This window comes from Podarcis pityusensis (genome assembly GCF_964106645.2).
Source record: "Podarcis pityusensis genome assembly, chromosome: 2".
NCBI classification, from domain to species: Eukaryota; Metazoa; Chordata; class Lepidosauria; order Squamata; family Lacertidae; genus Podarcis; species Podarcis pityusensis.
In genome coordinates this window covers 11,218,239-11,244,802 of record NC_138029.1, presented here as the reverse complement: position 1 = coordinate 11,244,802, position 26,564 = coordinate 11,218,239, and the positions used below count along the sequence as shown (strand labels likewise).

The window sequence follows — 26,564 nt, the reverse complement described above, 5'->3', positions numbered from 1 at the left end:
TGGGCTGAATTGCTTTCTAGATCATGAAGTAGTGCCATTAAACATACAGCTATTTCCTCAAGTAGGTAAACAAACCTCTTCTACCTGAAATACCGCCTAAAATTAATTTATAGCTTTGCTAGTGAAACTTACCACATTTTTCTTCTTTTTTCTAGTCATTATATTTTATTAAATGTAAAAATTTCACATGTTCTCTCCAAAACATAATAATTTTTCCTTTGGGTCCCCCCCCGACTTCCCCTCCCATTTTTCATGATGTTTTTACTTTGTCCCCCATTGCTGCACCCTGTCTTCTCTCTCTTATATCATAACCACCACACAATAATTCCTCATTCCTTCTGTTGTTCACAGTTCAAATCCTGCTCGTACTATAATATTTCTTTAAATATTCTGGAAAAGTGCTTCCATTCTGCCACAAAACAATCGCCATTAGGTTCTCTTATTTTAACTGTTGGATTTGCTGATTCCACATAGTGTATCACATTCTTCTTTGGTGAGGAAACAGCTTCCTTAAATTTTTGTGCACAGAAAATCCTGGCTTTCTGCTGTTATATACTTAAACAGCTTAGTCATCTTTTTTTGGAACTTCTGTCCTGATAATCCCTAAGAGAAAAACTTCAGAGTGTTTTTTTTTTGGGGGGGGGTATAATCACGATAAACATCTTTTTTATCTCATCATGTATCATATCCCAAAACACCCTTGCTTTTTTAAAAGTCCACCACATATGAAGAAAAAAGATCAGGAATCACCATTCAAGCCCTCACATTTAAATTACGAAAACATTGTGGAACACACAAATCTATATCTATCTATCTATCTATCTATCTATCTATCTATCTATCATTTATCTATCTACATTAAGGTTACCAGATTTTTTTCAATGAATCCGGGGACACTTTTCAACTTCAGTAGGAAATATAGGATTTTGTCAGGGGACTGATTTGTAAATCCGGGGATGTCTGGTAACCTTAATCTACATCATCTATCACCAATTAGCAAAGCGTACTGCTTCTTATGGAAAGAACACACACCAGAATATGTATAGCACACTGCTGCTCCCAATAATTTTGGAAAAAGCAAACCAACAGTAAAAGAACTTATTACCAAACCAAAGCTTTCGTCAGGGTATTTGGTATGTAGTCGTATTATTTCAGGGCCTCTGTTCTAAAATGGACTTGGGTGGATGACATGCTGTCAAAAAGGATAATGCCGGGAGGGTGGATAGTGGAAGAATAATGGGATGTGCGAATATTTGTGAGCATGTATGTGGCTGTTTGAGCACCCTGATAGGCGCAGCAACGCAGCCCTGCAGTTGTGCACGATGCTCTGTAATTGACAGGTAAAGAAGAGAGGTACTTGACTGCTTGCTAGACCCTTAATGCTTTTTTTCCCTTTTTCCTTTTTTTGAATGGGATAAAGCTCCAGTAATTGATGGCATCAGGATTAATGGTTGCAAAGATGTGTAATTAAAGGGCCAAGGGGTGATGCACTGCTAACCCGATCAGTGCAGTGGAGGTTAGCGAGGTTGAGTGTTTTGAAGGTGATGTGTCTTCTCTAGAGTCACAGCTTGGGTGGGAAGGTTTGGCGCTTGTTCCGGATGGCGGCTCCTGTTCGGCAAGCTGGCGAAGGTTGTTGGACACGCAAGAGCAAAAAGCACAGTTTGAAAGTGCGACATAGCGATCACCTGTGACCCTTTTCTGAACCGCAGGCGTGCAAATGTTTTCGTTCTTAAAATTAGGATTGGCTACAATTCTTAGGAAGCAGAATTCTGTAGAGCGTCTAGTTTCTCTGTGTTTCTGCAGTGCTGTAGCACGCACAAAACACCCACTGTTTCTCTACTGAAAAGGTGTCCTGTTTTGAGAAGGGGAAATTGGCAGCTGTTTGTGTGAGTGTGTGAATTTTGCAGAATGGCATTAACTTCGGTGTCCATGGAATAAACAGGACTACAATAATTACTGGCCATCCTGACTGCCCAAAATCTTTCTGGGATATGACGTAGTATTTGAGATTTAATAATAATAATAATAATAATAATAATAATAATAATAATACAGTTGTACCTCTGGTTACGAACTTAATTCGTTCCAGAGGTCCGTTCTTAACCTGAAACTCTTCTTAACCTGAGGTACCACTTTAGCTAATGGGGCCTGCCGCTGCGCAATTTCTGTTCTCATCCTGAGGTAAAGTTCTTAAGCCCAAGGTACTACTTCCGGGTTAGTGGAGTCTGTAACCTGAAGTGTTTGTAACCCGAGGTGTTTGTAACCTGAGGTACCACTGTAATGTGATAAAACATTAAACATTAAAAGCTTCCCTAAACAGGGCTGCCTTCAGATGTCTTCAGATAGTTGTTTATTTCCGTGACATCTGATGGGAGGGCGTTCCACAGGCGCCACTACCGAGAAGGCCCTCTGCCTGGTTCTCTGTAATTTCACTTCTTGCAGTGAGGGAACTGCCAAAAGGCCCTCGGAGGTGGACCTCAGTGTCCAGGCTGAATGATACGGGTGGAGATGCTCCTTCAGGTACACATGGCTGAGGCCGTTTAGGGCTTTAAAGCTCAGCACCAACGAAAATCAGTGTGAAACTTGTACAGTGAATTAGAATTCAATGTGCTTGTCTAAGAAGGAGAAGACTAGCCTCCATCATTGGTTTGGTGAGTTCCAGCGCCTCTGTCTTGCCTCAGAAGACATTATTAGGAGTTGTTCTCTAGTAGGCAGAAGTTGAAGCACAACAGAAGGGAAGTGCAAGGAAATGTACCATAGGGACGCCATGCTATTTCTCTTCCTGATGTCAGACTTGAGCGTGATTCTTTTGTAAGCTGCTTTGATACCCCTTCGATTGCTTCCCTGCTTGTGGAATATTCTCCTCAGGGAGGCACGCCTGATACCATCATTATCTGCTTTTAAGCACCAGACAAAAATTTCTATCATATCCTCAGTCTGGAGCAGGCTTAGGCAAACTTGGCCCTCCAGATGTTCTTGGCCTACAACTCCCATGATCCCTAGCTAGCAGGACCAGTGGTCAGGGATGATGGGAATTGCAGTCTCAAAACATCTGGAGGGCCAAGTTTGCCTATGCTGATTTGGAGGGTAGTTGATATATTTGTGGCATCCTTTTTGGCCGTCTTTTTAGTGGAATGGGTTGAGATACCCTCACTCACTATTTTGTAGCTGGCTGGTGGATCTCTGGGTTTTAGTAAAAAAATAGTGAGCAAAGTAGATACCATAAAAGTCAGCCTTAAAAGCGGGCCTGAGACCCAGAAAAAAGTAAGAGATATTCGCTCATGGCACAGGGTTAGTATGGATGATATTATATGCTTCCCAAGTTTTATGTCTTCTCAGAACTACTGCAGTCGTAGAATCGTAGGGGTAGTGTGGATCTGAAAACCACCAGACTATGGTCTGTGTTGTAAGACCGCATCTGCCATGCGCTAAACTACCTTTCCTAACACCAGTCGTCCAAGGAAAGAGTTGTGGTTGTAGGAGCCATTATAACCTGCTTATCAGTAAAGGGATACTGGGTACTTAACTTGATTCCGCTGCAGGATCAACTTTAGGAGAATACATCAATAATCCACCAGGTTCAATTTCCGATGCAGATATTATTTTTCTGTTGCTGCAGACAGTGATCCTGAATTTTCCTTCTGTCTGATTTGCTTTCGGTTCAGCGACTGTAATAATTGGTGGCTGGGGCCACAAACTCTTTTGCAAGCTTGATGGAGGTGGGGGAACCGTGCGAATGCAGCTGTTTCCCAACACCACATTACTAGCAAAGGGATGCACATTTGAATATTCTTGCCCATAAGCACAACTAGGTACATGCAGCCGAACCTGAACGTATTTTAGGCAACATAAACAAAGCCATAGTTATCTTGTGCTCGCAGCTAGCACTTTTCAGAATGGTCTGTGTGCCTCGAGATCCGTATTTGATCATCTCATCTCAAATTGCACAGATGTTTGTACATCATGGCAGGGTGGCAAAATTGAGTAGAAATCGTGGGGCCACTGAGGAATGTTGCACTTGAAAAATACCATGATGCATGGCTGCTGGGATAGCTCAGCCGATAGAGCTTGAGACTCTCAATCTCGGGGTTGTGGGTTTGAGCCCCATGTTGGGCAAATGATTTCTGCATTGTAGGGGATTGGACTAGAAGACGCTTGTGGTCCTTTCCAACTTTACAATTCTAGAATCATTGACCTCTGTGTCAGCTTGCTGCTCTAATTCACATTGTTTTGGATAACTGCTTTTTCAGGGAGGGGGAGAACACATGCACAAAGGTTGTGCAGAAAAGGATATCCTAGGTACTCCCATGGCGATCTGAGAGTGTGGGGAGACAAAGGTGACAAATAAGTAGAAACTAGAGGACAGGTGTCACAAAAGATTGCTGTTAGAATGGTAAAATGACCTAGTGATCTGAAAATGGTACATTTCCGCGCCATTGTAGCACATGCATCTGTGTATGCGTTGTGGACAGAGCTTGGAAGCTTGTTACGGAGATTTTATATATCTGAAATCATACGCACAGGAAATATTTGTCCAACATTGTTGTTGTTTAGTCGTTTAGCCGTGTCCGACTCTTTGTGACCATGGACCAGAGCATGCCAGGCACTCCTGTCTTCCACTACCTCCCGCGGTTTGGTCAAACTCATGCTGGTAGCTTCGAGAACACTGTCCAACCATCTCGTCCTCTGTCGCCCCCTTCTCCTTGTGCCCTCCATCTTTCCCAACATCAGGGTCTTTTCCAGGGAGTCTTCTCTTCTCATGAGGTGGCCAAAGTATTGGAGCCTCAGCTTCAGGATTTGTCCTTCCAGTGAGCACTCAGGACTGATTTCCTTCAGAGTGGATAGGTTTGATCTTCTTGCAGTCCATGGGACTCCTCCAGCACCATAACGCAAAAGCATCAATTCTTCAGCAATCAGCCTTCTTTATGGTCCAGCTCTCACTTCCATACATCACTACTGGGAAAACTATAGCTTTAACTATATGGACCTTTGTCGGCAAGGTGATGTCTCTGCTTTTTAAGATGCTGTCTAACATTAGACTTTGTTAACTACAACACTTGCCCCGTTTATCCAGATTTCTTGGTCATTTGAATGCTCTTGATAGCTCTCCAGATGAAGGGGACAAATGAGATTGTGGCGGTGGAAAATTAAAAAAACAACACCCGCCAGGGTGACTCTGAAGCCTAGCGACAGTATATAGGCCCTCGGTGGAAATTATATTAATAGCATGATGCTGTAGGCAATTTGCACCCCTCCCCTTTCTTGCAGGGTGACAACTCTTTAATGAGCAGCTGCTGAAAGTAGATGAAAACATACACAATTAGCTCCAGGGAGAAGGAGAGGGTCTGGCGCTAAGAAGCGGTTTTGTACACAACTGGCAATGCTCCGTGTAACCTTTGCAGAACACAGCAAGATTCTTAAGAGGCAAAGAAGGCGCTAAACCTTGTCTTTCTAGGAGGCAAGAGAATTTTCTTCTCTCTACGAAGAAACTGAAAACCAACGGGCTTATTTTGTTGCAAGGAATTATGTTTCCTATGTTAAGCTTGTGAAACTTGAAGCCAAAGGGATAGTGGATATACTTGTAGTTTTTTAGTGTGTTTTTTTTTAAAGAGTATTTTGCATATCATTGGCTTGCATGTCAATGAGGCTGTATGTGCAACATCCGGCATACAATGGTTTGAGGAGCATGGCAGGGAGAACTTGCCATGTGCCATATTTCACGCTCTAGGTCTAACCTGTGGTCAGTGTTGGATATATAAACTAGGCTCCAAATGGCTCTTTAAACCAAGGTTACAGTTGCCAAAACAGAATGTCTAGCTGACATTTTTGGGCAAGACGCCTCTAAAGTCTTGTTTTTCAAATGATGGACTGACTGTGACTAAATATCAGTTAAACATCTGGCTAGTTCAGATGACAAACTTGAGCTAGGTTGAGAACTTACTGAACTTAAAGAAGGAAAGTACCTTTGTTCACTGCTCCTGCTGAGGCTGCACAGAAAAAGCATTTTGGTACCTCAAATTCATTCTGACTGTGCAGATAAAATATAACAGATAGAATTCTGCAGGGTGTGGTATTAGTGTGTGAAAACAGTCCAGATCCAAGGATCCCCAGGCATGAACCTCCCCAGGGTGGAGATGTCAGGCGCTATCCTGGCTCCCAGGCATCTTCACTTGGTTGCCAATGGTCAATAGCCAGTTGCAAAATGCGCCTGGCGCCTGGCTAATTTCTAACACTGCCTTTGGCCTTCCAGATGTTCTTTGACACCAGTTCTCAAAAGCTTCAGCCACTGTGGCCAGTTGTCAGAGATTATGGGACATGTATGGTGGGGCCCACAGGCTAGCTCCCTCTAGTCTGGACTGTGAGAAAGAGACCCACCAAATTTTGTAACAGCAGAGCCATGTGACAACAAAAGTGGGATTTTTCATAATTTCTCTTCTTCTGTTTTCCATACTTTAATTTGCACAATTCTGTTACTGCTAACTGTAATGTTTAGGTAAAGAGACCCCTGACCATCAGGTCCAGTCGCGGACGACTCTTGGGTTGCGCGCTCATCTCGCTCTATAGGCCGAGGGAACTGGCGTTTGTCCGCAGACAGCTTCCGGGTCATGTGGCCAGCATGACTAAGCCGCTTCTGGTGAACCAGAGCAGCGCACGGAAACGCCGTTTACCTTCCCGCCGGAGTGGTACCTATTTATCTACTTGCACTTTTTTGGCGTGCTTTCAAACTGCTAGGTGGGCAGGAGCTGGGACCGAACAACAGGAGCTCACCCCGTCGTGGGGATTCGAACCGCCGGCCTTCTGTAGTGAGGGTCAAAGTACAAGAACACTGAAACTCTGCTTTCCCCTCCCGCCACAACAAACACGGGAATCCTTATTTATTTAAGCAACTCCTCTGGCTTCTGAGACGTAGGCAGGGATTGCCCATATACTTTCAGCCATCATTGCAATCGCAAGTACTAGATTTATTTATTACTTATTTTGAAAGAAAGCTCGAGATCCTCGAAAAGCTGAATTCTGCACCCAGCACAACATTCTGTGGCTTTTCTGCGCTCCTGAGAAATTGTGGCTTGCACAGACTCCTGCTTCTGAGTAACGATCAGTGTGAATGCTTGCTTTGGCTAGCGGTAATTTATTTATGCAACACTGCCTAAATATTTTATGTTGACTTTTTTAATGTCACATTGTTGGAAAAGGCAAATTGTACAGCCAGGTGTTTATGACATTCCTGTGTTTTCGAGGATGAGCAGAAGGGATGATTAATACCAGCTTTGTGGTTTCTACGGTGCGTTGCTATGAATGAACAAACTGATGCTAATTCCTGGATGTTATGCGAGATGGATTCCGAGAGACTAACCCACCAGATTGCACTGAATATCCTGAATAACTTGAGTGGTGATAATCATTCAAAAAAAAAAAAAAGAGAGCACATACTATGGAAAGTCTGCCTTCCTTTCTTTCTGGGCTAGGGACCTTGTGTAGTAGGCTCTGGCTGGCTAGTGTTTTGGGCTTTGAACCAGGGAGGCTTGGGTTCAAAATACTGCTCAGGGATCTTTTTTAAAAAATAGGTATTTATAGTAACATTTCTGCAGTACCCTTCTCGGTTGCATTGACACAAGACAGCATTACAAGAATCTAGAGAAAACAAAATGACAAGAAGATGATTAAAATCTTTTTTAAAATGCAAGAGCAGTAAAATCAACAATCAACAACACAGATGCAATGAAAGAACAGTCATAAAATGCCTTAACTGAAAATAAAAATAAAACTCTCCTAAGGACCAGATTAAAGTGGGTAAAAATTCCCGGCAGCCCTTAACAAAACTGTGGTGCCCAGAAGACGTGGAGGGAAAGAATGTGCTTTGAACATAGGCACCGGGTTCTGCCCAACTTTAGGGGGGGCATCACATGCGTGACCTCATGTACACAATGCACATATGTGACGTCATGCAGCAGGAGGAGGCCGCAAGACCCGTCAAAGCTGCAGGGACCCGCCATGGCTGTGGGGAGGCCCGTGAGACCCAGCCCCTTGAGATGGGGTGTGTGTGCTCAGCTCCGTCCAAATGGATTGTTTTTGGGGGGCTGAGGACCTCAGCCCCATAGGGTTGGCACTTATGGCTTTAAATGTGCTTTAAAGGTATATTAGTGTGTAAAAAGGTAAAGGGACCCCTGACCATTAGGTCCAGTCGCGGACGACCATGGGGTTGCGGCGCTCATCTCACTTTACTGGCCGAGGGAGCCGGCGTTTGTCCGCAGACAGCTTCCAGGTCATGTGGCCAGCATGACTAAGCCACTTCTGGCGAACCAGAGCAGCGCACGGAAACACCGTTTACTTTCCCGCCGGAGCGGTACCTATTTATCTACTTGCACTTTGACGTGCTTTCGAACTGCTAGGTTGGCAGGAGCAGGGACCGAGCAACAGGAGCTCACCCCGTCGCGGGGATTCGAACCGCCGACCTTCTGATTGGCAAGTCCTAGGCTCTGTGGTTTAGACCACAGCGCCACCCACGTCCCATTATATTAGTGGGTACCAAACCTAAGTTTCCTGGAGATGGTGAACCTATGCCTGGATTGTACTTCTTACCCAATAATAATAATAGTCAGAACACATAGAAAATTACCATAATATATGAAAAGCTAGGATAGAACCTCTCTCTACTTGACATCTAGCTTCTCGTGAGGAGGGAATTCCTTCTTGTGCAATGAAGGAATATTCTTCGGAAACTGGTATAGACACAGCTTTATCACCTCAAGGAGCGCTAAGCCTTGGGAATGACCTCGGATAGCCAATCTCTCTCTTGGCATGATTTGTTTTGAAAATAATATGGGGAACTTGAATCCTACCAAGATCTCCTTGAATCTACCAAGAGCTCCTTGGAAGGCTGGCATAATAATAAATGAAATCAAAACGGGTTGAAATTCACTTAGGCTATTGAGTACAGTGGTACCTCAGGTTAAGTACTTAATTCGTTCCGGAGGTCCGTTCTTAACCTGAAACTGTTCTTAACCTGAAGCACCACTTTAGCTAATGGGGCCTCCTGCTGCTGCCGTGCCGCCGGAGCCCGATTTCTGTTCTTATCCTGAAGCAAAGTTCTTAACCTGAAGCACTATTTCTGGGTTAGCGGAGTGTGTAACCTGAAGCGTATGTAACCCGAGGTACCACTGTATTGGCACGAGGTAGCGAAAAAGCAAGCGTGCCGGCAGTAAGGAAGTAGATCCCAAGGGATTTCGTATAAGATGCTTCCTTAATACACATGCATGCAAGCTCACCCCCCCTTTTGAGGTGGAATCCAGGGGGTTGTGATAGGGACCGAGTGTGGGGCGCACACGCAGGCCTGCTAAAGTGGTTAGGCAAGGAAGAAGCCTGGCGGTTGGGAAAGCCATCAGCAAATGGAGCAGAGCAACCCTCCAGGCCTTTTCAGCCCATAGAGGTGGCATTTAGAAAAGAGCTGTCACTCAGGGAACAAAGGAAGCCTGCAGAGGCCTAAATGGGCCTAACATGAGCCAGATTGAACATGTCGTCGTCTGAGGCACTCCTCAGGGGTGGGGACTCCTGAAAGCTTCCTCCGCTTATAAGGAAAGGCCTGGAGCTTGGGGAATATGAGATTCCTTTTGATCTCTGCAAAGGGAACGGGGGCTTTTTTGGGTGAGGGGTGTGGGGGGATTCAGTGTTGGGTTTTTTTGCAGGACCCCAATCCCCGAGGCAGGTTATAGCGATGCACAGTTCAGCCCAGGGTTGTAGAATGAAACGGGCTGATATTCACTGTTGTTGTTGTTATTGCTACTGCGTGTGAATGGGAACGAAGTTCTGAAAGTGCGGGCCTGAGATAAATGTTGAATATCATTTGGTAGCCACAACGCCAGCCGTGCTCATGTATGTATGACAGCTACTTTGAGGCCATTGCCCTTTGCTCCATGGTGAATCAGGCATGTTCATACAATGCTTTTGTTACCCCTAGATAATTGCATAGATTTCACAGAGTCCAAGGTCAGAAAGGGTCAGCACATCGTCCAGCCCGGCCACTTTCATTATATATATATATATATATATATATATATACACACACACACACACACACACTCCGATTTGCTATAGTAGTAGGATATACACAGAGCAGTTGCTGGCATACTCTAGCTTTTATATTGCAGAAATAACTTCACTTTTTCTTTTCCAATTTGCACATTTTGGAAGCTGACCATTCTTTGTGATAGTACGGAACAAAGCCGATTAAGCCAATAACATATCCCAACAACCATTTGTTAATTGTGGATAGCAGGGAGCCAGCGTTATGTATGCACTGATACAGTCATTTCCATGCAACCGTTCATGGCTTCTTCCCAGCAGAAAGTGGTACCATAAGCCTCGGCCCAGTATACCTGAAGCAGCGTCTCCACCCCCATCGCTCAGCCCAGACACTGAGGTCCAACTGCGAGGGCCTTGTGCTGGTTCCCTCACTGCGAGAAGTGAGATTACAGGGAAGCCGGCTGAGGGCCTTCTCGGTGGTGGCGCCCTCCCATCAGGTGCCAAGGAAATAAACAACTGTCTGACTTATAGAAGACATCTGAAAGCAGCCCTGTTTAGGGAAGTTTTAATGTTCAATGTTTTATCACATTATTATTATTATTATTATTATTATTATTCTGTTGGGAGCCACCCAGAGTGGCTGGGGAAGCCCAGCCAGATGGGCGGGCTTTAAATAGATGATGATGACAACAACAACAACAACAAAGCTTATACCCAGAACAAACTTAGTTGTCTCTAAGGTGCTACTGGACAATTTTTTAATTTATTTCAACTGTGTCAGACCATAGAATCATAGAGTTGGAAGAGACCACAAGGGCCATCGAGTCCAACCCCCTGCCAAGCAGGAAACACCATCAGAGCACTCCTGACATATGGTTGTCAAGCCTCTGCTTAAAGACCTCCAAAGAAGGAGACTCCACCACACTCCTTGGCAGCAAATTCCACTGTCGAACAGCTCTTACTGTCAGGAAGTTCTTCCTAATGTTTAGGTGGAATCTTCTTTCTTGTAGTTTGGATCCATTGCTCCGTGTCCGCTTCTCTGGAGCAGCAGAAAACAACCTTTCTCCCTCCTCTATGTGACATCCTTTTATATATTTGAACATGGCTATCATATCACCCCTTAACCTCCTCTTCTCCAGGCTAAACATGCCCAGCTCCCTTAGCCGTTCCTCATAAGGCATCGTTTCCAGGCCTTTGACCATTTTGGTTGCCCTCCTCTGGACACGTTCCAGTTTGTCAGTGTCCTTCTTGAACTGTGGTGCCCAGAACTGGACACAGTACTCCAGGTGAGGTCTGACCAGAGCAGAATACAGTGGCACTATTACTTCCCTTGATCTAGATGCTATACTCCTATTGATGCAGCCCAGAATTGCATTGGCTTTTTTAGCTGCCGCGTCACACTGTTGGCTCATGTCAAGTTTGTGGTCAACCAAGACTCCTAGATCCTTTTCACATGTACTGCTCTCAAGCCAGGTGTCACCCATCTTGTATTTGTGCCTCTCATTTTTTTTGCCCAAGTGCAATACTTTACATTTCTCCCTGTTAAAATTCACCAACACAGCTACCTACCTGAATTATTATTATTATTATTATTAATAATAATAATAATAATAATAATGCATACATCTACAGATAGACATTCCTGCAGTTTTTGAGCAAGTGATCACCTAGGAGCCCATTGCATTCATATAAAAGGAGGTCATACCTTTGGGATGAGATCAGCTGGCTTTGGTGCAAGTGCCAGGAGTCCAAAGGTTGGGACTATGTGGAGTCCTGCCCCAAATCCTGCTTCCACATCCACTTCCACATTCACTGCAGCCCGTTTCCTTACCATTTAGAGTAGGGGTCAGTATATGGATCCAGGCCGTGGGCTCTGCTCCCAAATGCTCTCACCCACCCGTCATGGGACACATTGACAAGTGGGCAGTGTTCAGAATTAGCCAGGCACATTTTGCGAATAGTGCAGGTCCAATTGCGACCACGTGGAGATCTCCGGTTGCAAAGTTGGCGACTGGGGAAAGCAAAATGTCACTTAGAGAAGGATATGAAATATTGCCATTGAAGCTTTAGCTTGCATTCGTTTTACAGTGGTACCTCTGGTTGCGAACGGGATCTGTTCCGGAGTCCCGTTCGCAACATGAAAAGAGCGCAACCCGCAGTGGTGCATCGGCACATGCACTGTTGCGATTCACTGCTTCTGCGCATGTGTGTGATGTCATTTTGCGCTTCTGCGCATGTGCGAGTGGCGAAACCCGGAAGTAACCCTTTCCGGTACTTCCGGGTCGCCACGGGCCGTAACCTGAAAGAACGTAACATGAAGCGGACGTAACATGAGGTATGACTGTATTCTGAATTGTTTTATTTGATGTTTTAATGTGCTGTAAACGGCTTTGAGATTTGTTCTTTGAAATATAAAGTAGTATGGAAATGAAATGAACAACACAACAACAACAACAACAAAGTCCACAGCAAAACAAAATGCAACAAACAAAAATGGTGCCTAGACATTCCATTGTGGCGTCCGTATCCCAGGTTTAAGGCGCCATTTGGCAATTAGATTATATGTCTATATATGAGTTTCTAACACTGCAGGTAGGTCTGTCACCTGACATCATTATGATGTCATAATGATGATGACATCATTATGATGTCAGATGACCACTCAAAAGGGGCTTGTTGTCAGTGCTGACAATGAGCCCCGGAAAGGTCATTTGCAGGCCCAGTTTGAATCCAAACTGCACCTGCAGATGGACAACTTCAGAGGGGCTTTCCCTATCAGCGCCAGTCAGCTGATTGGTGTTGTGAGTGACATCCACTTGCCAAGGAACAGTTGGGACAGTGCTTTAAGGCTGATTGCTCCTTTGTAGGTGTGGGGTAGTTGGGAGCAGTTTGGGGAAGACTACCGTATTTTTCGCTCTATAAGACACACTTTTCCCCTCCTAAAAAGTAAGGAGAAATGTGGGTGCGTCTTATGGAGCGAATGCAGGCTGCGCAGCTATCCCAGAAGCCAGAACAGCAAGAGAGATCACTACGCAGCGAAAGCAGCGATCCCTCTTGCTGTTCTGGCTTCTGGGATAGCCATGCCAAGCCTCTTGAGGGCAGGGGGAGCGCAGAGAGGGAGATAATGGGACGCCTGGTGCAAGCTAATGACGTCCTAAAAATCACTGCAAACACCCCTCCCCGCCCACATGACCTGGGTTGCTGTGCGTAAGAGAAACCTGGTGGACAAGCAGCGGCAAGGACAGGCCCATCTGCTTCGTTCACCCAAGTCTCTTTTACACATGCCAGGTCAAGTCCTCCATCCACGATCTAGTCATGGATGGCAGTGGTCTTCTGAATCATTGTGGCTCTCATGAGTTTCCTTCCATCTTCTTACCATAGTTCTTGATTTCCTCCCAGTATAATGCCTTTGCACCCTCGCTTCCCTCCTCCCACCCTGAGATATAGGCAAAGTGCTCATAAATCCTTCTCTCACCCCACCGAGTTCTTCCCATGTGTCTCTCGTGCCCATGCCTGTACCTGAACTAGGAGACAATCAGGTGAAACTGAGTTCTGCTGAAGCCTCTGCCATTAGCCACACTCTGGAGGAGAAAGTTAGAGGGGTCCTCTTTCTTCCTGAGTTGAGAGCAAATCAGTGGGCAATCCTAGTATTCCTGGTTTTTTTAAGCCAGGGTTGTGTTAATGTCAGGTAAGGCGGTTTGGTGGCCTATTTCTATTTTTTTTAAAAAATAGATTTTTATTAATTTCCATTTCTTATGTTAATATTTAAACCTTAGAATAGCTTTGGAAGTGGATATAGGCTGTAGGGTTAGAAGTAGAAAATAGGGTATTTTAAAATAGTATTATTTGTAAGTGATAAAATGTGAAGCTATTTTAAGGGTGACTTAAAAAAAAAAGATGGTTAGAAATTATGATATATGTAAGCTGCTAAAGATGGAGTAAAATGAAAATCAGATAGGTGGGCCTTGGGGAAGCCCCCTTAACAATGTTTAGAAAAATAAGGCTATGACAAGAATTTGTTCGTATTGTTTGTCTTTTCTGTTTGTGTTTTTTATTTGTGTTATAAAATGAATAAAAAATTTTTGGGGGGAAAAATTTCCATTTAATAACATTTATATACATCCTTATTCTTCACATTTATTTTTGCTCGTATGAGCCGATCGACTTCCCTCCCTCCTGCCAAATGGTTTCCCTAATTCATTTCTATATCATAGCATTTCCAAATTACAACTAATTCATTTCCATTTTCATAACTGTTCAAATAAATATAAAAATGTATTCATCGTTGACATTGTAAGTCAACCCTACTAGTGTTGTTAATTGTTTACAATTTTCCTTCAAATATTGCACAAATTTACTTTGTCTTTTGGGAAAGCTTGATCACTCTGGTTTCGGATTTTCCCGGTCAGCTTCACCAGTTCTGCATATTCAATCATCTTTGTCAGCCACTCTTCTATTCTTGGAAGTTCCTATTGCTTCCATTTTGGGGCTAAAAGAATCCTAGCTGCCGTTGTTGCATACGTAAACAATTTTTAATCTCTCTTCGGAATTTCCTCACCCACTATATCCAATAAAATTGCTTCTGGTATTTTAACAAATGTACTTTTGTACATTTTCTTTAACTCAATACAGAATAAATCTTTTCCCAGTAAGCTTTTACTTTAGTGCAAGTCCACCACATATGGTAGAAATTCCCCTCCTTTTCTTTACATTTCCAACATTCCTTATTTCTAGTCTTATACATTTGGTGGCATTTTTCTAAAGTCTCCTGCTAGTATCCCATGCTTACAGGAGTTAATGGCCACAGGTGGTATAACACCTGCATTACCCAACTGCGTATATTTTGATTTTCTCTCTCGCGCGCACACACACACATCACAGCCATGTACTGTACTGTAGTAAAGGTAAAGGGACCCCTGACCATTAGGTCCAGTCGTGGACGACTCTGGGGTTGAGGCGCTCATCTCACATTATTGGCCGAGGGAACTGGCATACAGCTTCCGGGTCATGTGGCCAGCATGACTAAGCCGCTTTTGGAGAAACCAGAGCAGCGCACGGAAATGCCGTTTACCTTCCCGCCGGAGCGGTACCTATTTATCTACTTGCACTTTGATGTGCTTTCGAACTGCTAGGTTGGCAGGAGCAGGGACCGAACAACGGGAGCTCACCCCGTCGCGGGGATTTGAACCGCCGACCTTCCGATCAGCAAGTCCTAGGCTCTGTGGTTTAACCCACAGCGCCACCCGCGTCCCATGCACTGCAGTAGGTGTGCTTAATTCCGATCTACTGCTGTTCTTCGTTGCTATTAGTGTTCAGTCCAGTGGTATACCATCAGCTGTCACTGTGACGTCTGTCAAAACATGGCTGCCTTGGTGCCATGAGCTTCCACGCAAGCGTTGTTTGCTCTTTCGCTTTTGTTAACCTCCAGGCTTTGTTATCAGCAGGTTGAGTGGCTCAGATATGTTAATTTTCTCCCTTGGGGATCGAGCCTCTCTCTCTGTGTGTATGCATGTTGTGTGTAAATTCTCCGGAGCCTGGTTGCCATTGGGCAGGAGCCTAAAATGAATGTAAGCTGCTTCTCTGCCTCTTGTATAACAAGCAGAGGATTATTAATTCATTATACTCACATAAGGGGAAGGTTTTAAGATAAATGTAATGATTTCTTTTTTTTTTTTGCACCTGTCTAGTTGTTCCTGGATTAGTTTGCCAACATGAGTTCCCTTTTAGAACCAGGCTATCAATATGTTACGTGCTTTGATATGCCTTCTTAGTCTGGTTTTTTTACTTGGGAAATGGTATGCTTGAAGGCTAGTGTGAATACTGGTGTCTAGGGCTGCCTGATATATTATCCAAAACCCCTTTGGAAGGCCATATTGTGAGATCAGTTTCATAATTTTTGACCTGGCAATATATCACAAATCATGATTTGTAGCAGGGCTGGGCGGTATATCGATATATCGTCCCAAACCAGCTTGAAGTCCATATCATGGTACCGGTTTCAAAATTTTTGAGCTGGCGATATATCGCAAATCATGATGTGTGTGTGTGCTCTGCAAAAATCAGTGTGGGAAAAGCTGTGAAGCCAGCCAGTGTTTCTCTCGATTCCTGCAGCCCCTGTTAATTCTGCTGGCTCAGTTCTCCCTGCCTCATGAAGCGGGGGAGCAAATCACAGGAACCAGCGCTGGCCAAATTCATGATACGGGAAAAACCTTGAAGCCAGCCAATACCTCTACACAGCTCCATCCTTATTTCAGACATTGTGATATATTGGTATATTGTGATGTTTAGCTGGTGATATATCACGATGTTGAAAACCAGGTATCACCCAGCCCTACTGTTCGCCTATACATAGTTCCGTCCTTATTTCAGACATTGTGATATGTCAAAATACCATGATGTTTAGATGGTGATATTTCATGATGTTGAAAGCCTAGCCATACTGGTTCCCACATTTCCTTGTCACAATAAACACTGGTGTACAGGTTAATGTATTCTCTGTTTTCCCTGGAACAGCTTCTGATTTAGGTCCTTTCCAGATAATCAGCTCAAATAATGCATAGTTGTTACTAATGCATAGTGGGGGAATTGATGTCTCACTTGCTGAGATACTGTTACTTTCCTGATTTCAAGCTGCAGTTTTTGGTGGCTGGGATCGCCTCCCCACCCAGCTAGCATACACATTGAGAAAGTATATTCTGGAAAGCGATCGCTTGAGCCACGTTCAAAATCAGCCAGGTGCCAGGCGTGTTTTGCGACTAGTACAGGTCCAATTGCGACCACGTGGAAATCTCTGGATGCTAGGTTGGGGACTGGGGAAAGCAAAATATCGCTTAGAGAAGGATCTGAAATATTTTCCTTGAAGCTTGAATTTCTTTTATTCTGGATTGTTTTATCTGCTGTTTTAATGTATTGTAAAGTGCCTTGAGATTTGTTCGTTAAAATAGCCATGAAATTAAAAGACACCTGCTTCTTGGGAGAAAAGCAATGACAAACCTAGACAGCATCTTAAAAAGCAGAGACCACCTTGCCAACAAAGGTCCGTATAGTTCAAGCTATGGTTTTCCCAGTAGTGATGTATGGAAGTGAGAGCCGGAAACATAAAGAAGGCTGATCACCGAAGAATTAATGCTTTTGAATTATGGTGCTGGAGGAGACTCTTGAGAGTCCCATGGACTGCAAGAAGATCAAACCTATCCATTCTTAAGGAAATCAGCCCTCAGTGCTCACTGGAAGGCCAGATCCTGAAGCTGAGGCTCCAATACTTTGGCCACCTCATGAGAAGAGAAGACTCCTTGGAAAAGACCCTGATGCTGGGAAAGATGGAGGGCACAAGGAGAAGGGGACGACAGAGGGCGAGATGGTTGGACAGTGTTCTCGAAGCTACCAGCATGAGTTTGACCAAACTGCGGGAGGCAGTGGAAGACAGGAGTGCCTGGCGTGCTCTGGTCCATGGGGTCACGAAGAGTCGGACACGACTAAATGACTGAACAACAACAACATAGAAATGAAATTAACAACAACAACACAACTGAAAGAAAATAGTGCCTAGACGTTCCATTGTGGCGACCGTCACCTGGGTTTAAGGTGCCATTTGGTGATTCGATTATGCACCTGAGTTTCTGTCATGGGTGGATACTTGTATAAGTGAATCTTGCCTAAAAGCAGAGTACTGTCTTTCACAGCCACCTAGGTTCAGGGGGGTAAGAGTTAACTCTTACCTAAGGCCAGTGGAGCCTGCAAGTCAGGTTCTACAGGTGAGATGGGACTGTTAAATTGGCCACTCTTCCTTCAAAAGGAGCCTCTGATCCCCTGCGGTAAGGTTGCCAGATGGTCCCTTATATCTTTGAGTAATGTCAGTTATTTTAGAAAGACTGGCCTTTGCTTCGGAGCACAAAAGCTGTCTAGAATGTTACGTGAGCTTCTCCTTTCCAGAAGCCTGCTCTTTATGCACCTCTGGCCTGCCCATTGCCTCAGTTCCTGTGACAGTCACAGAATGTTCGTGCATGCTCCGAATGTTGAACGAAAGGGCTTGTTGCAGTATATTAATAATAGCAAGCGCAGCAGCTGCCGTGAGGAATTTTGAAGGCTGAGAGGGATGTGTTCAGTTACAGCTGGCATGTACAAAGTCCATTTTGGGGGCCTAATCCAGCCCGCCGGTCGGTTTAATCCGGCCCCTGTGGCAGTTTATTTCCTGGGGTAAAATCCTTAAAAAACCCTCAACAACTTCAGCCCTAGAAGAAGAAGAAGAAGAAGAAGAGTTTGGATTTGATATCCCTCATTATCACTACCCTAAGGAGTCTCAAAGCGGCTAACAATCTCCTTTACCTTCCTCTCCAACAAACACTCTGTAAGTTGAGTGAGGCTGAGAGACTTCAGAGAAGTGTTAATAGTCCAAGGTCACCCAGCAGCTGCATGTGGAGGAGCGAGGAATCGAACCCGGTTCACCAGATTACGAGTCCACCACTCTTAACCACTACACCACACAACTTCAATCCTAAAAAAAGTATAAAACTTTGGTCGTCCCTTTGGTTGGCCCTTATGGCCCTTCACTTCATCAAATCTGGCCCTCTTTGAAAAAAGTTTGGACACCACTGAGTTACAGGGTCTAGTAACAAGAGGAACGCCATCATACAACACTCTGGTGCTAATTCAGTATGACGTTGCTCGAATGCCGTTGGCAAAGTAGGGTCGTGGAAGGAGCGTTTTTATTTATTCATAGGGACACTGGTGGCGCTGTGGTCTAAACCACTGAGGCTCTTGGGCTTGCCGATCAGAAGGTTGGCGGTTCGAATCCCTGCAACTGGGTGAGCTCCTGTTGCTCTGTCCCAACTCCTGCCAACCAGCAGTTTGAAAACACGCCAGTTGAAGTAGATAAATAGGTACCCCTGTGGCGGGAAGGTAAACGTCGTTTCTGTGCACTCTGGCTTCTGTCATGGTGTTCCGTTGCGCCAGAAGCGGTTTAGTCATGCTGGCCACATGAATTGGAAAGCTGTCTGTAGACAAACGCCGGCTCCCTCGGCCTGAAAGCGAGAGGAGTGCCACAAGCCCATAGTTGCTTTTCACTGGACTTAACCGTCCAGGGCTCCTTTACCTTTACTTTTTTTTATTACAGTGGTACCTCTAGATGCGAACGGGATCCGTTCCGGAGCCCCGTTCGCATCTTAGAAGCAAACGTAACCAGCGACTGCATGTCTGCGCACGCACGTGTTGCTTTTCGCCGCTTCTGCGCATGCGCGTGATGTCATTTTGAGCGTCTGCACATGTGCAAGCGACGAAACCCGGAAGTAACACGCCCCATGACTGCTTCAGCCTCCGTTATGTCAAAGGCATGCATTCAAATTTACCGTATTTTTCGCACCATAGGACGCAGTTTTTCCGTCTTAAAAACTAAGGGGAAAAGTCTGTGCGTCCTATGGAGCGAATGCAGGGGGGGAGGCAGGCAAGAAAAGCCCCAAGAGCCACACACAAGCTTCGCGCGGCTCTTGCGGGCTTTTCCCCAGGAGAGAGAAGGGACTGACGCAGCCAGTCAGTCCCTTCTCCCTCCTCTAGAAAAGCCTTGCGCAATCTCTCCAGCTGGAGGGAGGCTGCGCAAGGCTAAAGAGGAAGCCGGGGCAGCGAGCGCGATCCATCCCCTCGCTGCCCGGGCTTCCTCTTTAGCCTTGCGTGCCTCTCCAGCCGCGGGAGGCTGCGCAAGGCTAAAGAAGCCAACTTTTTAAAAATCTCTCTATCTCTACCTCTTTTTCTTTTTTCATCCTTTCTCCACCCCCTTCTTTTCCTCTGGATCAGTGTTTTTATCTAGATTAACGTTTTAGTTTGGAGGGGGGGATATTTTAAAAAAGGAAACTTTGCAGCTTTTATTTTAGTATACAATAAAAACAGTTTAAACAAAACACAAAAGAAGGAAATAGCATAGAAGAAGAAGAGAAAAGGAAAAGGGGGGGGGGATACAAAGCCATTTACCAGAGGTAGATCTTAACCCTTGCCTCACCTGGGAGCTTCTCTGGGCAGGAATTCCCTCGGCTTAAGTGGGGTGGGGGAGAGTGGCAGGTAGGGGGGTACCTACCTAGACACTGAAGCCACATGTCTCTCCAATGAAAATTGGGAGTGGGCATTGTGTGAAGTGGCTGTGGATCTCCTGCCGCAGAAGTGTAGGACTGTATAGAGTTGGGAGGGCCACCCGAGGGTCATCTAGCCCAGCCCCCTCACAATGATTTCCCCCTCTAAAAACTAGGTGCGTCCTGTGGTCCGGTGCGTCCAATAGAGTGAAAAATACGGTATTTTGAGATTTATTTGTGGGAAGGAGCATATTTAAAAGGCCCGGAGCCATTGACAGACAGCACCAGCTAATTCCAGTTTCATCCCCATCCTCCTCACTGCTGAATTCTACCCTGAGACAGAAGAGGTTATATGTAAGAAGGCAGTCAGTCAGGGACTGGCTGAGGGCAGATTGAAGTTGCCCCAGTTTCCCTAATGGACAAGCCTCCATTTGGGTTTAATATAAGCCTTTCCTTTTAGTTAGATAAACCTTTTTCACACGTAGGAATAGTCATTAAATTGTTTGTAGGAAGGTCTGTTGTTCTTGATCAGAGGTCAGCAAACTTTTTCTGCAGGGGGCCGGTCCACTGTCCCTCAGAACTTGGCAGAGTATATTTTTTTGGGGAAAGGCACGATTTCCTATCCCCCACAAATAACCCAGAGATGCATTTTAAATAAAAGCACACATTCTACTCTTGTAAAAACACGCTGATTCCCGGACCGTCTGCGGCCGGATTTAGAAGGCGATTGGGCCGGATCCGGCCCCCGGGCCTTAGTTTGCCTACCCATGTTCTTGATGGTTGGCATTTTTCTCATTCTTTAGCTTTCTTTCTCTTGCGCGCAATCAGCCTGCGGTTCTCTCTGCTCCCATCTGTTTCAGAGCAGACCCCTCCTTCCCTCTCCAGTCTTTGGCTGTCCACTTCCCATGAAAAATGCCCAGAGTTCTTGGTTCAGTGTTTACCTCGGGAAGTGTTCCCTTTGTTCTTGCTCAGGCCCCCGATGTGCTTTTGCCCAGCTACACAAGATGCTTTCATTATTTCCTCCTGGAAATAAAGAAGAACCGTCCCTTTCTTCCCCCTTTGTGAAAAGCAAAGAGGCCGACTCAGCCAAAAAGAGGTGTCCGTCGTCCTTGCGGAGAGATTGGATCGGTTAGTTCACTTCCCTGTGCTGCCCATGCTGTGGAACGCAGCATGTCCCTCCTCTGCCATTGTGTTTGCCAGCTGCAAAATGAGAGCTGCCAGAGTAGCTGTGTTAGACCGCAAAGGGCATGTCTATGCTACAGGCTTATTTGGTTCTATTAAGCTGTCATAGCTTCCCTTCAAAACTCGCCAGGCTATCGCCCTGGCTATCGCCCACTGGCAACCAACTGAAGATGCCCAGGCACTAGGATGTCGTCTGACGTCTCCATCTGGAGGTCCATGCCTGGCAATCATTGGATCTCGCCTGTTTTTGCACACTAACAGCACATCCTGTAGAATTATATGCATGATATTTTGTCTGCACAATCAGAAAGGATTTCAGGAACCAGAAAGGTGTATTGAAAACTATTGAAACTAAACATTCCTATTTGGTGACTGTAAAGGTAAAGGGACCCCTGACCATTAGGTCCAGTCGCGGACGACTCTGGGGTTGTGGCGCTCATCTTGTTTTATTGGCCGAGGGAGCCAGCGTACAGCTTCCAGGTCATGTGGCCAGCATGACTAAGCTGCTTCTGGCGAACCAGAGCAGCGCACAGAAACACCGTTTAACTTCTTGCCAGAACAGTACCTATTTATCTACTTGCACTTTGACGTGCTTTTGAACTGCTAGGTTGGCAGGAGCAGGGACCGAGCAACGGGAGCTCACCCCGTCGCTGGGTTTCAAACCGCCGACCTTCTGATCGGCAAGTCCTAGGCTCTGTGGTTTAACCCACAGCACCACCCGCGTCCCTTTTGGTGACTGTAACCCTGGTTTAAAGAGACATCTGGCACGTAGCTTATATATATCTGAGTTTCTATAAAACTGCCTGAGGATGGTGGCTTAGGGAGTGGTACAGATCACCAGGCCCTCTCAGAGAAGTAAAGGAAGAAGAGGCAATTACTACGAAAACATCTTACATTCATTGCATGAAGCACAAGAAGAACAAAAACGTCAGCTGCTAGATAAATCTTTGCAAATGAAGCCCTTTGCTCTTTAACTGCTGTCTCCTGCTATCTCCATTTCAGACTTTGGGAATCCTTGGCTTTAAACTATCTGTACGGAGCAAATCTGCATTACCGTATTTTTCGCTCTATAGGACGCACCTTTTCCCTTCCAAAAATTGAGGGGAAATGTGTGTGCTTCCTATGGAGCGAATGCAGGCTCCTTGTCTTCAGCAATAGCAACGCTAAGCCTTCGAAGTGCAGAGGGAGCGCTCCCTCTGCGCTCCGGAGGCTTCGCGTTGCTTTCGCTGAAGCCTGGAGAGCGAGAGGCGTCGGTGCGCACCGACCCCTCTCGCTCTCCAGGCTTCAGGGATAGCCGCCTGAAGGTTTCGGAGTGCAGCGCAAGTTCCCGCTGCGTTCCGGAGGCTTCAGGTTCCTTTCGCTGAAGCCGGGAGAGTCTTGCTCTCCCAGCTTCAGCAAAAGGAACCCAAAGCCTGAGGAGCTCAGCGGGAACTTGTGCTGCGCTCAGAAGGCTTCAGGGATAGCCGCGCGCAGCCCCTCCTGCAGCGAGAGGTTGCGTGGGGCTAAAGAGGAAGCCACAACAGCGAGCGGGATCCATCCCGCTCGCGGTCTTGGCTTGTTCCATAGCTGCGCGCAACCCCTCCGGCAGGGAGAGGTTGTGCGCAGCCTGTACGCTGCTCTTTGGGGCTGGGGGGGAAAATAAGATTTCTTTTCTTCCCCCTCTAAAAACTAGGTGTGCCCTATGGTCCGGTGCGCCCTATGGAGCAAAAAATATGGTAGTTGCCATGAATTATTTTAATAAGTTTTGTCACCGGGGTAGCACAGTTCGTTGATGAAGAGTCTTGATGGAGGAAATACAGTAAGCCATTGAAAGTTATCTTTGCCATGCGTGCTCACTCATTTCAGTGCTAACACACAGCATTTATACACTAAGGCGGAAATGGGGAACTTCTTAGTTCCCATAGGCTCTAGCCAGCATGGCCAGTAGTCAGAGATGCCCAACAAAATCTAGAGAGCTACAGGTTTTCTATTCAACCACGCTGTGTTTGCAGACTTTTTTTTTTGCTCCATTTTTTTTAAGGAAACTTTCCTATTGAAGACCACCCAAACAGTGGGTGTTTCCCCCAACGATTTCAAATGCAAGTTTGCAGGTGTGCAAAGTGGGCATTCTAAGGGCCAAACATGGCGAGATAAAACACATGGTAGGATCTAGCAGGGCCAGAGCGAGAAGCTTTTGGTTCTGCCTGCGGCTGCAGTCAAAACGAAAGCTTGGAATGTCTTTTTTGGGATTGAAGCATCCTCAGGCTCCAAGTTAGCCCTGCCAGCCCAGGTTGGCTACTGGATCTTCCTGGACAGGAATGGGGGGAGGGAAGCCTTGTTGCTGCAGTAGTTCCCAGGATGATGCAGCAAAGAGGCATGTATTGGGCCCTTGCGATCCATTGAAAGAGCTGCACCCAAAATACCCCATTTGCGCCATTTCTGCTGGCTGCTGCTGAGTGGATTCTGTTGCCTGTTGCTTCCAGCTGCCTGCCATTCTGATGGGCGAATCGGACTACTTCTCTGAGGCAGGGCTTCCCCTTCAGCAGCGGAGGCTCATTGAGCTGGGGAGGCCTGGGTGGAGTGATACCGCCTTCCACTCTGTCCAACTCCCGTTGAGCATGGGCATTGTTGTGGAATTGCTCTGTTATTTCCTAACTGAATAAAAATGATTTGGCAGCCAGCCCACTTATTAGTAGGTTCTTTCTCCTCCCCTGGTAACTATTAAAACTTGCTCTGCTGCAGCACCCTAGACCAGCCCCCAGAGTCTTGCGCAGTGCACAGGTGCAGAACCTACAGGGGTCTCTATTTTCCATGGACAGCCCCCGAATTTACAGCCGCCGCCTTGGTTTCCGAGTTGATTTCGGAATGTTTCACTTTTCCTTAGGATACCCCTCTTTTCATCGGAGAAATGTTTGGGGCTATGTAGGTGTTTGGTGACAGACAAGTTGATGTGGAAATTGTTCTCCGCCATAACGAAGTCCGAAAGCCACCGTTTTGGGCCCATAAGAGCTCTGCATTCCCCTTACGAACTGCTTTAGTCCATAATCTTGTGCGGACGTGCTCACCACAAGGCAATTCACCTCTGGGTCGGCCGTAAACATTTTGCTCATAGGTAAAGAGGTAAGGGACGCGGGTGGTGCTGTGGGTTAAACCACTGAGCCTAGAACTTGCTGATCAGAAGGTCGGCGGTTCGAATCCCCGTGACGGGGTGAGCTCCCGTTGCTCGGTCCCTGCTCCTGCCAACCTAGCAGTTTGAAAGCACGTCAAAGTGCAAGTAGATAAATAGGTACCGCTCCAGCGGGAAGGTAAACGGCGTTTCCGTGCGCTGCTCTGGTTCGCCAGAAGCGGCTCAGTCATGCTGGCCACATGACCCGGAAGCTGTACGCCGGCTCCCTCGGCCAATAAAGCGAGATGAGCGCCGCAACCCCAGAGTCGGCCACGACTGGACCTAATGGTCAGGGGTCCCTTTACCTTTAAAGAGCTTGTGGGTTTTCCTAAGTTGTGATCCCTGTGATACTGCTTTTGCAGGGGTTACATTTGGATTCATAGGCAGTGCTGGATACTGCTGGGGTGCTTGGTGCCTGTAGCAGTAAAATATCAGGTATTGGATCTTGGAAATCCCACCTTAGCTATAACCACTTCGTATCACTATGGGCCTTGCCCTTTTTGCCTCGGTTTCCCATCTGCAGCACAGAAATAGAAGTGCCCTACATTATTTGTTCCCAAACGTTGCCTAATCAACTTTTCTTCTCCAGGTCAGTAGGCTGGATTCTCTTACCATCTCCAGCTCATGTTCACAGATGGTTCCTATTAGTTTCCTTAAAAGCTGTGAGGCCCCTTAGTGGGAGTGGGAGGCCAGCTGTAAGTATTCCCTGTTAGCAACTCCCAGGCACATTTTCATTATATTATTCCTATATATATATATATATAGGACGAGATGCCTGCAGAATGTCCTGGTTAGAGGGTTCCCACCAATAACTTTGTAGAACCATAACGATAGAATGATTGTGACTTTGAAATTAATTAGGATGTTCAAAGCCTTCCTCTAAAGGAGAAAACCCAGAAGGGAGAAATTCTTACAATAAATATATGGGAGTTTTCCCCACAACAAAAACGGGTTGAGAGGGCAAATAGGGGTTTCTATCCGCAACTGCTAGCGCTTCCATGGAGAGGTGTGCTTCATGCTATCCAAGAACTCGCTGTCTAAAAAGATCCTGGGGATTCCCATTTTAAAGGCTTTTCTGAGCATCCCAGAACCATTTGCGCTGAATTAAGGAGACCCCAGCTTTTTATAGATCTGTGGAATCTGAGTGCACCCATTGATAAACAGGAGTGGAAATTTGATCCGCTCTGGCCTGCTTGTCTCCCTGCCTTGATCTGCCACCTTCCTGACAGGGATTCCCTGCCAAAGCCTTCATTTTAGCTTTCTAAATAGCTACTTGTCAGCTGAGCTCTGGCAGGCAAAGGCTTAGCTTCTACCCCAGGAACAGATTATCTGGAGATCAAGGCTCACATTTTGCTACATTCTCCTGTGCAAGAAAGGCAAGAGTTGGGACTCAATGGCTTGCAAAGTTATTGTATGCCCCGGGAGAAGAAATTGCTGCATAATGTGCAGTTGAGTTGCTTCTTCTTCTTCTTCTTCTTCTTTTTTTTTAAGAAAAGCTTACCTGTTTTGTTACTTGTTTCTTCTCCCCTGCATTTGCAGATGAGGCAGAAATCTTGCAAAATGCATGAAATCAGATAAAGAGATTCCTAGGCAGCTGTTAATAGGACGGCAGTTAAATTTTATTGCTGGGCGCACCATTTTGTCTTATTACATTCAGAAACCTTGAAAATCCCATTTGTATCCCCTCCCCCCCCCCCCAGATTTTCTACCTTCGTGGGTCATTTCCCGCATCTGACACAGAATTCCTGCAGGTTCTAGGTTACACGCAGATCAGGTGTGGAATTGGCTTCACTACCACTGTGCTGGTGGTGCTGTGGGTTAAACCACAGAGCCTAGGGCTTGCCGATCAGAAGGTCGGTGGTTCGAATCCCCGTGATGGAGTGAGCTCCCGTTGCTCGGTCCCTGCTCCTGCCAACCTAGCAGTTTGAAAGCAGTCAAAGTGCAAGTAGATAAATAGGTACCACTCTGGCGGGAAGGTAAACGGCGTTTCCGTGCGCTGCTCTGGTTCGCCAGAAGCGGCTTAGTCATGCTGGCCACATGACCCGGAAGCTGTACGGCGGCTCCCTCGGCCAGTAAAGCGAGATGAGCGCCGCAACCCCAGAGTCGTCCGCGACTGGACCTAAAGCTCAGGGTTCCCTTTACCTTTACCTCTGTGTGTGAAC

At 46.0% G+C, this 26,564-nt stretch overlaps 1 protein-coding gene across 2 annotated transcripts in view; it reads left to right on the top strand.

Annotated features, from left to right (window-relative positions):
* FIGNL2 (fidgetin like 2) overlaps nt 1–26,564 on the top strand; it is a 63,887-nt gene that overhangs the window by 11,240 nt on the left and 26,083 nt on the right. Inside the window, exon 1 of one of the 2 annotated variants that reach the window (XM_080994540.1) lies at nt 12,669–12,821. The exons of the other annotated variant lie outside the window; for it this stretch is intronic. The gene's annotated coding sequence lies outside the window, so the exon portion shown is untranslated. Of the gene's footprint in view, nt 1–12,668; nt 12,822–26,564 lie in introns of those variants that run through there. 2 annotated transcript variants of the gene reach the window in all.